Source organism: Tachysurus fulvidraco, chromosome 2 (genome assembly GCF_022655615.1).
Source record: "Tachysurus fulvidraco isolate hzauxx_2018 chromosome 2, HZAU_PFXX_2.0, whole genome shotgun sequence".
Taxonomy (NCBI): Eukaryota; Metazoa; Chordata; class Actinopteri; order Siluriformes; family Bagridae; genus Tachysurus; species Tachysurus fulvidraco.
Window position 1 is genome coordinate 35,366,983 of NC_062519.1, and position 17,264 is coordinate 35,384,246.

The following is a 17,264-nucleotide window of genomic DNA, read 5'->3' on the forward strand; positions in this document are numbered from 1 at the left end:
TAAAAAGCATGACAAAATCATAAACTGAACACACAAACATCACTTGCAGATGGTTGATATTAGATCTTTATATATGTGAACCAGTATAGGCACCAGTTTATCCACAGTAAAACCAGGGTTCTCTCTGTTGTTTTTTCAGCAGATTGTCTCTCAGGGTTTGGGGACTAATTTAGGCATCTGGCTCCCGTCTGGGACTGAGCATCTTTCCCAGTCTAGACCTCCTGTGTCTCTCACTCCCCATCCACACTGACAATGGTGGGAAACAGGGGCACCACAGAATCACGTCAAGAGCTACATTCACAATGCTGCTATTGTAGAGGGCAGACGAGGATCAGAATAATAATGCAGTAACGTCTGACTGTTTACCAACATGTACCCTATAGATGAGAACTTCATACAGTATTTACAAGCCAATCATCTAGAGTAAAATTAACACTCAAGCTTTTCTTTAAGTTTTTTTTCCATGATTTTTTCATCATTTGCTTTATAATCTTTAGAAAGTAATAAATGCATTTCTTTTTTGACAATAAGCATTTTATTGTTTATTATATAGAATGTAATGGTCTCTCCTAAATGCACATGCGCACACACACACACACACACACACACACACACACACACACACACACACCCTTGTGCAGACCTTATTAATATAGCTAAGTAATACTATGCCTATACACCTACACCTGATATTCCAAACCTTGTGACCCCATTTCACTCACACAAAGAAGTAAAAAACATGTCTCTCTACACAGAGACACATACCCTTGCCATAATATAAACAACTAAATGCCTACTAAGTGACTTTCAAGATCTGTCTATTAAAGACAACGACAACTAACAGTACACTACATACTGTATGAAGATTATTACATGCCGAGAAGCAAAGCAGGTCAATCTAACGTCATCCAGTTTTCACACATCTGGATGTAGTTATGTATTCAGCAGTGAGCTTCAGTATCCTAAAAATGATCATGATTTAATCCACAGTTTAATTACACAGCTTAAGCTACATCTCAAATGTAGATTAAACCCTCTGCACATACAATTAAAATTCCCAGAAAAAGGCAAGCATGCAGTTTGTGTTGTGCAACAATAAAGTCATTATCCTGATTCCTTGTCATAAACAGGTAGGTATTATTTCTCAAAACTACATCATTAACCACAAGGTATACATTTATTCTACACTGCAGAAACACAACGCGGTTGTTAGTGCTGAACCTCAATAACAAAGCTCATTTCAATTTGCATGCTGAAAACTGGAAAAATCTGGTACAGGATTGGCATTGTGCCAGGTGGCATAATTAACACTTAACGGCAATGCTCTGTAGCGGTCACACTATGCTCACTCACTCACTCACACACACACACACACACACACGCACGCACGCACGCACGCGCGCGCGTGCACACACACACACACACACACACACACACACACGCATAAACACTGCTTCTCCTCTAATACAAAAAATAATAATAGTAAAATAACGTAATTAAATAATTAATAACATTTTAGTGCAAATACATTCTGCTGTTTGCAACCATATCTTATCTTAATGTGGTCACCTGTATATTTCTGTGAATCTATCTTATACACATAGGCAGTGCAGATCTTGTACATTAGTTCTAAGAGATGCAAAGCAGTAAAGGGAACCTCCCCCCTCCCTTTGCTTCTGTAATACACCGCCTAATTAGAAAACAGCCATTAAAGGCGAAGCGCTCTCATTTCAGCCATAGACAATTCTGACCAAGAATGTAGCCTAGATTGGCATGCCAAATATGACATATATAAAAAGATCATGCAGTATGTTATTCTTTTTTGTTAATATATGACAATAGCTTAAAATGTGTAACACACAACAATGCACTTTTGAATTTGGGATCTTGTACTGATTTTATCCATTGCATAACCTTAAACCTGAATAACCATCATCACACGTTTGTCAATAGGCATTGTGAAGATGCATTTAGCAGGCATTCTAATAGTTTCCTGTGCATTTATGTGCATTATGGATGCGACAGTTCTCCCACACTATCCATTAATGTGCATGACATTTAGGCTTACTGAATATGTGCTCTCCTGCAAGTGCATCATGTTTGTGCTATCACTGCTCTTTAAGAACTGTAATTTTATTTATTTATTTATTGGGGGGGGGGGTGTCTGATATTGAAGCCCTCAGCTGAACGCACCTGGCTTGATTTTTAACAAAATCTAACAAATGAATTAAAATACACATGATGGCACCTGTTTGTGTCATTTTTACAGAGGGACTCATCACTTGAATTGAGTAGCCGACATTGTCTTGTGTGACCTCCACACACACACACACACACACACACACACACACACACACACACACACACACACACACACACAATACATAATGGAAACGTTTCAAAATACCTAACTTGAGACAGGTCGATGTTTTTCAGAAATTGAGGCTGCAATAAAGCACTGCGCCTTTAATTGTGAGCTCCTGCGCATATGCAATTATGCTAATACGGGCGCGTGTCCTCTTTTTCATTAACACACTGCGTCTGCGTTGTTGTTGTTGTTTTTTTTTCTCCAAGACACAAGAACGTTACAAAAGCGTTTCCTGCGTCTTCATTTTTTAATTCCACTTTATTTATTTCTTTGAGCTTCCACACGAAGTGTATAAGCATCCTGTCGGTGAACGGCGTCATTGTATATAACAATTAGGACAGAAAATCAGCCTTTATTGACGACAGACTGTTAAACCTTCCTCCTTCAGGTAAGCTGTGTCCTGCCTCAGGAAATACGTTACAGACACGCAGCTGTGGTTCACGTGGCCGAAATCATTTCATTCATTTCATACGTAAAAATGTAATTAGTGACAAATTATGTTTCTAACAACCTTCTAGATATACAGTCTTACAGTAACAGCATTTTGGCACGTTGATACATTGGCACGCGCGTGTCCTTCATGTTTGATACTTGTACTATATAAACATAGTATATCAATTTATAGACAAAGACGAAAATGACTACAATTGCATTACCACTCAGTTTTGACAAAGTCATCTGGGGTTGACATTGTATTTTCATATTGTATATGCTAATTAATGTCGTTTTATATATTATACTAATCTTTCTGGAGTAGCATTTTGGCAGGATTGTGTTATTTCTATAAACAGCCTCTATAACCTTATCTTATAGCAAATTGTCTTATACTTCTCAGATTCAGGTTCTCAGAGTGGGGTCTGGGGACATCTAGGGGCCCATGACTTTACAGCCTGAAGTAATCAAATGTAGTGGTTTATTAATAGGGTCTTAGAATTATTCATCTATTTTACTGGTCAATTGAGGTCCAAAACTGAATAGTTCTAGCCTGTAAATAATCAACTTGAAACTTGTGGAAACTAGTGGAAATCTCTGTCATGAGCTGTAGAACCTTAATAAGGATTTTTTTTTCTCCTTTGCAAATGGTTTGCCTGAAGTACACCACACTAAATTTAATGTACACTACATGACTCCATTGTAAATTAGCAGTTGAAATTATATAATTGAATTTGCCTGTGTCATTTTACAACACAACAGAGTTTGAAAGTACTAAGAGCAGCTTTGACACCTCAACATGAGATCTAGGGTAGATGATGTGCTAAATAGAGTCAGCAGTTCAACGTCTCTATATTGCAGTTGAACAGTGAAAACGAATGTTATAAAAACTACTCAATAAAGAGCCTGAGGGCACTATTGGTCAGCTTCCATTTACTGGTTGAAAACATGTGAATGTACTGTATACAATTTATACAAGTACAAGTAAGTATTTTACTGTATATACTGGTAAAGTGATTTTTAATGCCTCAGAATATTCATTTACACTTCACTCGTTGTGCAGGCTGATACTACATATTTTAATTAAAGAAACAGTGTGACTTAGACGGCATGAAATGAATAAATAATCAAGTATATTTTAAACTGTGATCACCTTCATACTGTATATTTGTTGTTATATATGTAACCTTGGAAATGTATTCAGTAGATCTAAACTGAATTCATGTCACTGTTGCTCTTTTTTATAGCATAATTTCACAATACAAATAAGAGCCTGGTGCATCAATAACAGATGATAAAAACAATGAGAATATGTTGTTAACATTTTGACAATAAGCAGGTTCTGTACAATGACCAAGGTAATTGAGGTAATTGGCCAGTGGAGAGATTAGAGGGAGCTCAGTGCTTTGCTGTGAACTAGGACTAATGTTGAGCACTTGGTCAAACAGAGGCAATGATGCAAACGTACCTCATGCCAACACAGCCATTTTAGGAAACAGGCAGCCAGCCTTTCCATCAAGATGGCTTCCTCAAAGCACAGCCCCTCATTCAGAGATCCAATCTTCAGCATCTGTGGGGATCGTAGAGACTGGCAGCCTCTTTGTCTCCACTGGCACACGAACTGTAGCCTCTTGCACATAATTTTTCTTTTCTCCCGCCCTCTACTCCGGGGGCACACATGGCACCGAAAGCTTCCGTTGATGAAGGGAGGAGGCTGGTAGAAAGAGGATGAAAGTTGACCATTATTTTTTGCTCTTTCATTTAGATGGATTTTTTTTTTTTTTACTATTATGCTCCATCAAGACAGTGTGAATAGCCTGGCAGTCGCTATGGGGGACAAGTGTAAAGCACAATTAAAGAAAAAGCCCCTTTTAATCACTGCCAAAGCAGATGTCATGGCAACCACCATATAATTTGTCTTTAGATAGAGAAAAAATATCAAGGAATGAAATAACTGTAATTTCTTTGTGTTCTCTGCAAAGCAAGTCCACAATAAAGAACTTGACAGTTGTTTGAGTTACCATATGTAATTTTTTTTTCAGATTGTCTCTTAAGTGGAATATTAAATGCGGTATTGCAGTTTGTGTAACCTTTGGCTATTTGGATTCTTATAGTTGTGTGGTTGCAAAGTAGGTGTACTATATCAGCTTCACCATCAATTGCTGTCTACTCGTAATTTCATCGCATAACCCTTATTCAATTTAGCTGGGTAACCAGTTTAGCTGGAAAAGATCATTGTTAATGAATGATGACAAAATTTCTTTGCTTGCATTAATTTTACATAACAGTAATATGTAATGTGATAGCTAGCCATACATTTTTATCATTATTGAGATAGAGACAGACATATAATTTCCTCTCTCTGCTCATTTATTGAACTGAAGCCCCCAGCCTAATGTCCTTGAGTCATTCTTACTACATATTCTGAAGCATGCCAAAAGACATTCAAATTCAGTCTCACTGTTTGATCTTATCTAGGATTCATACAAAATGTATTTTGTGGCTTTTACATGGCATCATCCATGTCATCATGTCATCATTCCATCTGTGCAATTCCACTCCCAGCTTCGGTTAGTCTCAACTTTGTGCTCCTTTTAATAGGTGATGATAACTAACATCCTGTGTTTTATGTAAAACTAAAAATAGCCTATTACTGCACAAAATATTATGTAACCACTAGCAGGAAACAAGAACATCTTAGGCTTTTTTTTTTAAATAGAAAACTGTTTTATACAGAAAAAAAACAGTCAAATCTCAGAGTGCCAGAGCAAGATGGGAGACCGATTTTTCATTTCTGGAGAATGCTGCCATTTATGTCGACAGTATGTGTCAAAGTATTTGTGAATATTGAGAGCCAGGTGATGGGTGTATGGACACTTGAGAGGCAACACACAGACACAAAGAGATGACATAAAAAAATGAGAGTAAACAAAACAAATGCCAGAGGGCAAAGAGGCTGGTACAAGTGCTGACATTTCTGCTTTCTTCTTCATCTATCCTCCATGTTCTGTTTCTGGAGCAGATGGTTAAAACTTGAAGATAAATCTCATACTACATGTGACACTTCCTGAACCACAGATTAAAAACTAGAAAAAGTAAAGCAATTTGCTTCTTTGGCATTATCAGTTTCTTCCTTGGAAGACTCAGGTTATATTTTCTTTCAAATTAAATACTCATGTCAATAGTATGGCACAGTTCTAGTTCAAAATTTAGTAGTGCTCATTTTCTGTGTCGTGTATGCAATGTGCTTCACACTTGCTAAACAAACAACAACCCTAATCTGAATATCATGGGAGATCTTGGTTTTTCTTACCACATGGTGTTGTGCCAGTGTATGTTGGTCCAGTCTCTCAAGTAAATGCTGCGGTCTGGAAGGAGCTAGAGGTTTAAATAAAAAACATCTTTGATTGTTCACACTATTTTTAATCATGACACTAAAAATATGTATAAGATCGAATTTATATATTCCCTAAATGGGAGCATGTTTACATAAAATTACATTTTTTTTTTAACTTATTTTTTTGTTTTTATTTTTTATTAGTGATGAACTGGGAATGTTACCAGTCTACTTATGAATCATTCATTTCCTTCTGTCATACACAAAATTGAAGTAAGCTTTTTGGGGTATATGAAATGAATGAGTATTGGTAGTTACACCGTATGGTGACATATCTAATAAGCTTGTTCAGCTGTATGTTTTGTCTTTGTAGTTACAAATGGATGTTGTTTCTCTTGTAATGAGACTCATGGTGATATTGTGGTTAAGGCCCTAACTGTGACAAAACCACTAACGAAGCCACGTCAATATGGAATAGTGACAAGAGACACACTGTCAAAGCTTTATGTAATAGCAGTTCCCTTGTGGCCGCATGAAACAGGTGGCCTCCACAAATGCATTGCATGTCTCATGTAGAGCAAACATAGTAACTACCTATGCAAGTGTTCCTGGCATTAAAATACATTTTGCTTCGCATAAATGAAAACTATAACTGATTAATTTGTAGTAATAGAGTGCTAAAGTTCTATAACTCTGACTCTGTATGTGTGTGTGTGTGTGTGTGTGTCTGTGCGTGTGTAATTATTCAAATGAGAGAGAGCCAACCCATAAGCTGCCTCATCATCTACTGTCTTTGTGTTGGGGGAGAAAATCCACACTGGCCCCTGAACCACTTCGGGCAGAAATCTGTGCCATCGTGGGAAAACCCTGCACAGGCCTTTCACAAGTCCCTCCAAATCAAACCAATTAGTAAGGACCGTGCTCAAGCCATTGAGCACCACTACACGCCTATTGAGCACCACTGTAGGCCTCACGGCTAAGAGTGCTATAGGCTGTAATGTAGCCCAGTTGGGTGAAAGAAAGTGGTTCATCACATTTTGTAGCCAGCGACAGTGACAGAGTCCTATATACATAGGCAATCAGGATGAAGAGGTTGGGTTAGGCTGAATTGACTTGTGAATGCGGTATAGGGCTTTAGCAAAGCCTTATCTTGCAAAAATCCCCAGTGTTGAATTTAGCTGAACAAAATTGCCCAGTGTAAAGTGGGTGTTAATCCAAAGTCTAGGTGTAAATTCAACATTAGCCATTTTGCTGTGTGTGGTTTAAATAGGAATGAAAATATTTTTTTAAAATGATCTTAGTGCATAGGCTAGTTTGCATCTGTCACTTCTTAGCAGTGTGTCTTAAGATTTTAGCCTACATAGCTAAGAAAAAATCAGCCAGAGAATCCTGTGTGCGTGTGTGTTTTCTAAATAGGATTTCCTAATTAATAGCAACTAGATTATATATTGTTATATATTATATATATTGTATTATATATATATTTATTGTTCATACCAATATCAATAATTAAAATATTTTAAGTTTACTTTAAAAATGACAACAATAAACCAACTTTTCTAAATTGCTGTGTAATGTATACGCTTTGTCTATATATCTGGAACCGATTCTCACTCAAATGACTTATATAAACTTTAAAAATTAAAACAATAGCGAGTTCGTTGGATTTTATCCACGTTAAATCGTACAACTAAGCACGCCCCACACATTAAGGTTAAAAGGTTGTAACTTTTCACAGGAACTGTTGTGCACTTATTTACCACAAGCAAAAGAAAAATATGGCTGCAAACTTCTGTTTTAAACCATAATGAGTAAATAGAAAAGTATTGATGAAGAAGGCCCAATGATTTTGAACTGGAGGATGTCAGTACAAAAGTTCTACTATGTAGAAGGTCGAAACTAAATGCAGTGTTAAGTCAATCAAGTTTCGGAATTTAATATAAGTCATATTTTACTCTAGAATAAAAAAGCAGCCAAAAATGTCTGCCGCCCAGAGTTGCTTACCTTCCCCATGATACATCTCCACGCAGTATTTTTCCTGCTCATGCTCTAGTGCAGGAGCAGTGCGCAGTACAGGAGACCGCTCCTACTTTCGGTTATCTAGCTTTATGACGGAGGAGAAACACTCATACAGCTAGATAACCAAAGATAGCAACCGACCCCATCACACACGAAACAAGTAACGAGGAGCATCTCGTATGAGCAGACCTGATAACGAACAAAGGAGAGGTTAACATGTTAGCAAACGAACAAAGAAATGCAGTTTGGATTTTAACGCACTCTGGATTATAGCTGTGCACGTCTTTATTAACGAGGCCTGAGCGCATGTGATCATAAGAGTAGCCGGTGCTGTCGTTCTGTAGGGTTGTCATTCATTTATTTCCGTTAGACACGAATAGTCCCTGTCGTCTTATAACAGCCAGCACAAGATTAATATTCCGAAAATAGATCATTTTATCTGTCCCGTTAGGCTTCAGTCCCAATGTTCCCTTTGGCACTTTAAGCGGTCCGTTTCTGTGTTCGCACAAAATGGAACAGGCGTGTGTTAATTTTTTTTTTTATATAAAAATGAACACTGTACTCTGAATGGACATATCAATGCAAGAATAATTTTAATTTATTGTGTTTATTGATAGACATTATTATTGACATTTTGTGGCTTTTTTCAATTAATCAATCCTGAACTGTATTGGACCAAATTGACCAAAAGTGAGACAACGCATACAGTAACTATGAACAGGGTTTACGATTTACATCTATTGCTTAGATGGCATTGCTATGAGCTATTCGTAACTTCCCTTTAGTATCTAAAAGACTTTAAAAAAAAATTATAATAATAAACCGAAACTGCATTGTTGTTATCTAATATAACTGGTGACAAAAAAATTAATTATTTGGGCCTAATAATAAAAAAAATATATGTAATCTTCTTCTTTTAAAATAAGATACTGGAAACTTCATGAGTTTTCAAAAAAGTTTATTATTTAGCTGTAGCTACTCTAAATTTAGACACCACCCATTAATGATGACCCTACAATTCTCTGGATCTTGCGCGGAGTATGACGTCATGGCGTTTGATTTCTTTGTCACTGGTTTGCTTACCTGTTATGTTGCATCTTAAATTTTTATATATATATATATATATATATAATCACACAATAAGAACAAACAAGCCCTCCTTAATTTCATATTAATACACTTGTATATAATTGTAATTTAATCATATAATATTTTAGTTTCGCATGCAACAATGTAGACTTTATTTTTCTTATTTTTTTTATTTATTTATTTTAATGTAACAGAGTTCAAAGATTCACAATTTATAGTACTCAAAAATACTGAAATGTACATTTAAAGAATTATTACACAAACTTTATTTCTGTAAATCTCTTATTGGGCTGCATCCTTGTGCATATTACGCACATTTAACATGGAAGGATTTTGGCATCAATAGTTTCATAGGTTGTTACACCTTGTTAATAATGTTTGTTACTGAAAGTTCATACTTTATTCAAAAGTATGTAATGTAATATATTACATAAATTTGTAATAAAGTATTGTTTAGCTGTTTTCACTGTTTCAAAGTGCAATATGAGAAGGAACATGGAAAGGAACTGTTAGCACTTTACAGCAGAAAACTATACAAACATTCAAGTTTCGTCATTAATAAACTTAAAAAAATAAATAGAAGCGCATTCAATACTATGATCATTTAAAAATGAACGAGTTCATATCATCCAGAGACCAAGTGCAATTCCTGACAATGAAATCTGAAGACTTACTTTTTACGATGCCGTGCGTATTCCTTTCTGTCGTGCTCAGGATGCAAAGTGTTAAGTACCCTGAGTGTTGGGCACATCTAAGTGATCGTCACTATGTCTGCCAAGCAAGATCACTGCCACGCAAGATGCGTTACCAGCACTGTGTGTACTTCTGAAACATTCACTTGCAAAAATAAAATAAACCGTGATCGTCAATGGCACCAGCCATGGTGCGTTTTCCTCTGTAAGTCCGCGAAGCCTGGGATGACGTTTATTTAAGATCCAGTGAGCTGGGCAGTTTATTTCCAACATGGGGGATTTCCACCCATGAAACCAGCACAGTCGTGCTTTTCTGTTTTATTTAAGATACACGTGGCTTTGTCTGACCTTTCACAGGCCGATCTAAGCTTCAGCTTGTAGCGGACTCTTCCGTGTGTGTGGTGCGATGCTCTCTCTCTGGATCTGGAGCCTTTCGTTTTCGGGTCTAAAAGCCTGCACAGTCGCTTCTTTCCCGCAGTGACGTCAAGAAGCAGCAGGCCACGGGCCAATCAGAGACAAGCGGTTCAAAGATGAGAGAGGATGCATCGCTCTCTCTCTCTCTCTCTCTCTCTCTCTCTCTCTCTCTCTCTCTCTCTCTCTCTCTCTCTCTCTCTCTCTCTCTCTCTCTCTCTCTCTGTGTGTCTCTCTCTCTCTCTCTCTCTGTCTCTCTCTCTCTCTCTCTCTCTCTCTCTCTCTCTCTCGCACTCTCTCTGTGTAAGATATCTGTAGGATCTTTGCTGTCACCGAGGTATTTTTATAGTCAATAAACTTTAAAAATTGATAACCTAATTATTCAGTGTGTAATCCTACTACTTAACTGTAATGTCACACACTGTGTTACATATAAAATGGGAAAAATAATTGCGATTAACTTCTATCACGATATGCTTCCAATACGCTTTAAAAAAAAAATACTAACTGGTTTATGTGTTGTTTAAAGACTGGAATAATTTGATTACATTTAAACCGTATATAGAAATATCAGGTTTTTTGCGATATTAAGTTTCTTACTATAGGCCGATTTTGCGATGGCGATCAACACAAATGTAGCATATTTACACAGTAAAATAACAAGTGTTAGAAAAACATCGTTTCTGGTACTGAATAAACACCTAGTGTTCATCTCTGTCCAGCCATAATTAGATGAACACAAAGTTTGGCCTTTAAGTCAAGACTGGATCCAATGTATATATATAAAACGTCATTTTATTTTCATAAATTCATTTTATATTCATATTCAATATATGATATATATTTTTCTGTAAAAATGTCTTAATGCACCTTTTGAGCCGTCTTCGAATTTCGTTTTATTCTCATCCATTCTTGAATTGAATCACAAATTACATCATTGGCCTACTTGTATTTCAGGAGTATAATATAGGCCTTTAACAGACTACACTGTAGTATAGCCTACAAAACCAAAGAATAATTAATTACAATTGTTTTCATTTCTCGCAAACTTGTAAATAATTTAAATCTCCCGTCACACACCACACACACGCACGTACGCAGACACCTATAATCTCACTTAACTATTCACAAGATGGATTTATTCACTAGATAAAATACAATTGGTTTTCTTCAATGAGACTGACTGGAAGTCCTTGACCCCTGACTTTCCTTTTTGGTATTTATCAAGTGCACACTTTAAGAGTCCACACTCTCGGTATAGTGCAGGTCAGTAGAAAAGACACTGGTTGTCCTTTGACCCTCGAATATAATCAGTCGCACACAACGCAGGATATAGTCAATATTTTATGGAGAGTTAAACAGACATGGTATATTTCCTCTGCATATATTTCACCCCCAAATGCAAATAAGATATCTTCTATATTTACATGGAAATTATCATAGGAACATTAGTTATTATTTATATGCTATTGGCAAGAACAATACGTTGCTAAATTCACCAGTTAAAAAGTGTTTTTTAAATTCTTCCACATTTAATTCAGAAGAAAACGATCATTTTCCTTTTTCCTTTTTTGGACACATTTTTGTGTGCATTAAATATAAATATGGACATTATTTGGGGTGGGAGTGTTGATGGGGTCCTGGAATAATTTTCTGTGAAAGCGAGAAGATCTGTGAGAAATAGAAAATAAGACAATACTGTGGCCTACTCTCAGATAATATTGCACGATATCCAGACTCGATTTTTATTTGAATCTTCAATATAACCTTTATCATATTAATCTTTTACTTTAGCAGATCCTCTGTTGAAAAACTTACACATATAATAGAAGCAGAATTGAATGGATTCTTCACGTCCGGTTTGTTTTAATTGACTTTGAATTCTTTATAAAAATACGTAATTTTTACCAAGTTGAATGAAAATGAAAATGATTGCAAGCCTTTTTTTGACGAGCCTATACATTATCCAGACCTACAAATACGTTCATTATCAGATAACTGTGTTAATACGAGGTTTTCTGTACGAACACTGACCTCAAGCGGCAAGAGCTTGCTATGACAACTGACTGCTTCAAACGCTGGTGTTTTAAAAACGACTCGATATTACATTTAAATGGGTTCATAATGGTGCCTGTTTCTCAGACTCGTGCTATGATAATGTAGTAAAGTTCAACAAAATTATATATAAAGTCTAACCGCGGTATATAGGTTATAAAAAAACACGATATATAGGTTACAAATCATAATCCCTGTAATAATTTAAATAATCTGTTAGGGGAGAGTGGGGTACAATCTAACCCGGGTCACGTTGTAACACACTTTGTTTAGTAGTTTCACTGGTATGATGAAACTTTGACTATGACTGCCTTGTTGTACCAACACTGTGTGTAAAACAAACAAACAAACAAACTAACTATAATAACTAACCAACTAACAATCAATTAAGCAAATACATTTCTATTAATTAATTGATTAATTAATTACTAAAACAGTAATGTTTAACAATATTTAAACAACTCGAGAAGATATTAGGGGAAGACTATTTTACCATAGTTTAAGTAATATTTCAAACCAAAGTTAATTTTCAGCTCTGTGTTTAGTGTTAAATTTAAAACAAGAGAATTTTTAAATTTAAATTTGCGACCTTTCAGCTATAATCATACATAGACTTAATATGTTATAAAGCCTTTAGAACTGAGTAACCCGAATCTGAATTGATCATATGGGGCATGTTGCAATGGTGTGTTATGTCCTGTCTGTGTAACACTGTGTTAGAATCTGCTCCGCTATTAAAAGTAACTGTGCTGACTGTGCATGTAACTTCACTATGTTTTCAACCAAAGATAAACAGACAGGGGTGTGTACCTTGTCAATGGCAGTACATAAAGGACAAGTCAATAAGATCCGTGACTAAGAGAAATCAATAGCAGTCATGTTTCATTACATAGATATATCAGATTGCAGAAGATATTTAATATAATATACAAATATTCTTATTTATGTTTTTGTCATTTGTACGTTAATGGATGTTTTTACTAACATCTTTTTTCTGGTTTTAATTAAATCAGATTTTCATATTTTCAAGCTACAGTGTACCCCTCACATTACAAAATTCTTAACTTTTACTTAACTTCTTTCCAGGTAAATTATGAAAGAAGTATAATTTATTTATAAAACAAGACCTAGGCTATACAAATAATAATAATAATAATAATAATAATAATAATAATAATAATAATAATAATAATAATAATAATAAGAAGAAGAAGAAGAAGAAGAAGAAGAAGTAATAATAATAATCATCATCATCATCGTCATCATCATCATGTTCTCCCCGTGACTCGGGGGGTTTCCTCCGGGTACTCTGGTTTCCTCCCCCGGTCCAAAGACATGCATGGTAGGTTGATTGGCATCTCTGGAAAATTGTCCGTAGTTTGTGAGTGAATGAGAGTGTGTGTGCCCTGCGATGGGTTGGCACTCCGTCCAGGGTGTATCCTGCCTTGATGCCCAATGACGCCTGAGATAGGCACAGGCTCCCCGTGACCCGAGAAGTTCGGATAAGCGGTAGAGAATGAATGAATGAATGAAAAATCATCATCATCATCATCATCAAAATAAAATAAATATAAGCATAACTAAATAAATGTGAGAAAAATGCTTTGAATCTATCCACTTTTAGACAAACTAGTGAAGAAGGAAAAAAAGGTTAGGTTGTGTCCCGCATCATCTTCTTAATGACCATTTTATACCGCAGACTGACGAGATCTTATCCTGAAACATGTAACATGTAAGTCAAACGAAATCACTGACATTTTTTTAGTTTTGATTTTTTTTGGGTTATATCCAAAAAATGCACTATGAAATGTACATACATTTATTATTGTTCTTGTTGTTGTTTAAAAATACAAATAAAAAATCTCCCTTGATAAACACCATGGAAAATAGACGTGATTTTTTAAAATTATTGTTTAATTCTTTTTTTAATGTTAATATAAAAAGCATAAAAGCCTCGTGTTGCTCTTTTGCAGGAAGCCTATTGCAGTTAATTGTTTTGTGACTATATAGCAATGTTGTAAAAAACATTTGAACAAATTCTGGATTCGGATTTAAAAGCCCGGCGATTGGCTATTTTGTAAGTAAGTCAATGGTGACATCTTGCGGACAGATTGTGTAACTGCAATAACGATTACACTCTTACTATTTGGAAATCAGATGGTTACCATGGAGACATTCGATACACAGAGCAACTTTCATTTTGAGAAAAAAGATCTGTTATCATTGTAATGCTTTGTTTGTTCTCTTAGAGTCCACGAAAACATAAGGCTCTGTAGATTTAACCATAAACCTTTGCAGATGAGTTTGACTTTCTAAATTAGGGAGGTGCATTTAAAGTGACGTGACATACGGCGACCCATACGCAGAATTCGTTCTCTGCATTTAACCCATCCAAAGTGCCCACACACAGCAGTGAACACACACACACAAACCGTGAACACACACCCGGAGCAGTGGGCAGCCATTTATGCTGCAGCGCCCGGGGAGCAGTTGGGGGGTTCGGTGCCTTGCTCAAGGGCACCTCAGTCGTGGCCGGCCCGAGACTCGAACCCACAACCTTGGGATTACGAGTCAGACTCCATAACCATTAGGCCACGACTTGCCCAAATTTTTACTTTTTTAATTTATGACAGAGATTTGTTCTTTCCCTGAATCATACAGTTAGTTCACTTTCGGTCCGGATTCTACATCACTTTTGGATCGAATTAGAAAGTTTTAATCGGAAATTGTCTAAAAACGATTGGATTACTGACTGTGAGTTATGTATTGACATATACTATGACACATAAAGAGGGCAAAATACTGCAGTAGTTTACGTGTTTTAAAACAAGACCAACAACGAACTAAAGTTAGCTAATGAACATGTTCATAAAATAACCATACCGTCTATTTGGGCTAACCCCAATCTGGCATTATTATTTTACCCAAGAAACAGGTTCAAAAAAGCGCTGTATATTTCTGGATTATTTGAACATGCTTGTTACGTCATCGGGCCAGTGGCGCAATGGATAACGCGTCTGACTACGGATCAGAAGATTCCAGGTTCGACTCCTGGCTGGCTCGTAATGCTTTTTAATCAAATACCCTTTTAGCCATGTTATTTTATTGTAACATGTAAACATTTTAAATGTATTAAAAACTTAATATTACTTGCAAGAAGGAATTTTTATTTCTTGAGATATATTTTTAAAAATGTAAGAGGTGTTTGAAAGACTTTCAGCTGTAACGCCCAGATTCAAACGATACATACGCATGGCGTTGCAGAAAAAGAAGTGTGAGATATGGTGTGATTATGGCTCAACATGGACCAGAGGAGACGTTTATCATATTATTATTGTTACTATTATTATATTTGACTTTGTTACACGTGCAATTGGCATCGTGCAAGTTCTCAAGGGTGTATCTAAGGCACTTTTAATCAAACAATGGTCATGTTATCTTACTGTTGATTTGCGTGTGTGTAAATAGATTACAGACTTTAGGGGCAGTGGGTGTGTTTGAGGCAACGCTTGCTCGATGATTATATTATCATATATAAATAGCGTTGTTTATATTATTCTATGTGTACTGTGGTCAAAACCACGACCCCGGCAGGACTCGAACCTGCAATCTTCTGATCCGAAGTCAGACGCCTTATCCATTAGGCCACGAGGCCACGTCTGGTACCCTAACGATGTATAGGTCTACACCTCATGTGAAGTATAACCTTAATTAATTAAACATTTTAATTTGTATTTCTACTTTAAATAACTAAGTAAAATAGCATTAAGTACTGCATTATGGCCATAGGGATTTTGAGTCGTCGCTCTTGAAGGACATTGCCCAGGTCATTATGTGATGCTGATGGAGGGTATATGTTTCCTTCTCCAAATTGGCTCAATAATATTCAGATCAGTGTGTAGGCCACTGAACATGTCCTCCACGTGGATTAAAACAAAGACTGCCCTTTCAGGCAGGTTCATCTTGAGTCTACAATTACTCCTGGTATCGTCCTTGTGATAGTATTCTGATAGAATGCCCTGAATACACAGCAGCGTCAGTGAGATTCACATCAACAGTTTGTCCACTTCTGAACTCTATGTGTCGTAGATCTTGCTATGCTAAGTGAAATCAACACTTTGCTCTTACTTATGGAATGTGAAATTTTTGAAGATTGGTGATCCTACAACCAGCGTTTCAGCGTCATTGTCCAACCCATGTGTATGTTTTAAACTAAGTTTATATGTGTGTATGTAAAAATCTGAATTCAATTCCCTGGAGTCGACTCATAGAACCCCCACTGTCATGTGGCCTTTGGCGCAATGGATAACACGTCTAGGGGGCAGAAGCTTCTAGATTTGACTCCTGGCTCGCTCGGAGATTGCTTTATATAAAGAGCTGTCGATTCATAAAGAACCGTTCGAAGCCTTCTACGTCATCGGGCCAGTGGCGCAATGGATAACGCGTCTGACTACGGATCAGAAGATTCTAGGTTCGACTCCTGGCTGGCTCGTAATGCTTTTTAACCAAATGCAGCAATTTTACACACGAAGACGCAGCGTCATTCTCAAATTGAATATTTGAAGTGTGTTTAAAGCAAAAAAGTAAACTTTTAAAAATAATTGTGTCCAAACCGGATTACTGCAGCTTTGTTAGCAGCCCAGAGACAATCGAGACGGAGCTATGCTAAAGCTTAAGGCAAAATGACAGGCTAGAATAATCCCACTATATAAACTGTAACTGTAAAGCGTTCATATCACGTCAGGATGCTTGTCAAAAGAAGTAGTGTCAAGGGTTCCTAGCAATGGGCCAGTGGCGCAATGGATAACGCGTCTGACTACGGATCAGAAGATTCTAGGTTCGACTCCTGGCTGGCTCGAAA

General features: G+C 36.6%; 4 non-coding genes across 4 annotated transcripts; 3 read left to right on the forward strand and 1 right to left on the reverse strand.

Annotated features, from left to right (window-relative positions):
* The first annotated feature begins 15,393 nt into the window (after positions 1–15,393).
* trnar-acg lies at positions 15,394–15,466 on the forward strand. The gene has a single exon. It is a non-coding gene; the product is annotated as a tRNA-Arg (tRNA).
* Positions 15,467–15,985: 519 nt separating this feature from the next.
* trnar-ucg lies at positions 15,986–16,058 on the reverse strand. The gene has a single exon. It is a non-coding gene; the product is annotated as a tRNA-Arg (tRNA).
* Positions 16,059–16,822: 764 nt separating this feature from the next.
* On the forward strand, positions 16,823–16,895 carry trnar-acg. The gene has a single exon. It is a non-coding gene; the product is annotated as a tRNA-Arg (tRNA).
* A 293-nt stretch (positions 16,896–17,188) lies between these two features.
* On the forward strand, positions 17,189–17,261 carry trnar-acg. Its single transcript has one exon. It is a non-coding gene; the product is annotated as a tRNA-Arg (tRNA).
* Positions 17,262–17,264: the final 3 nt, after the last annotated feature.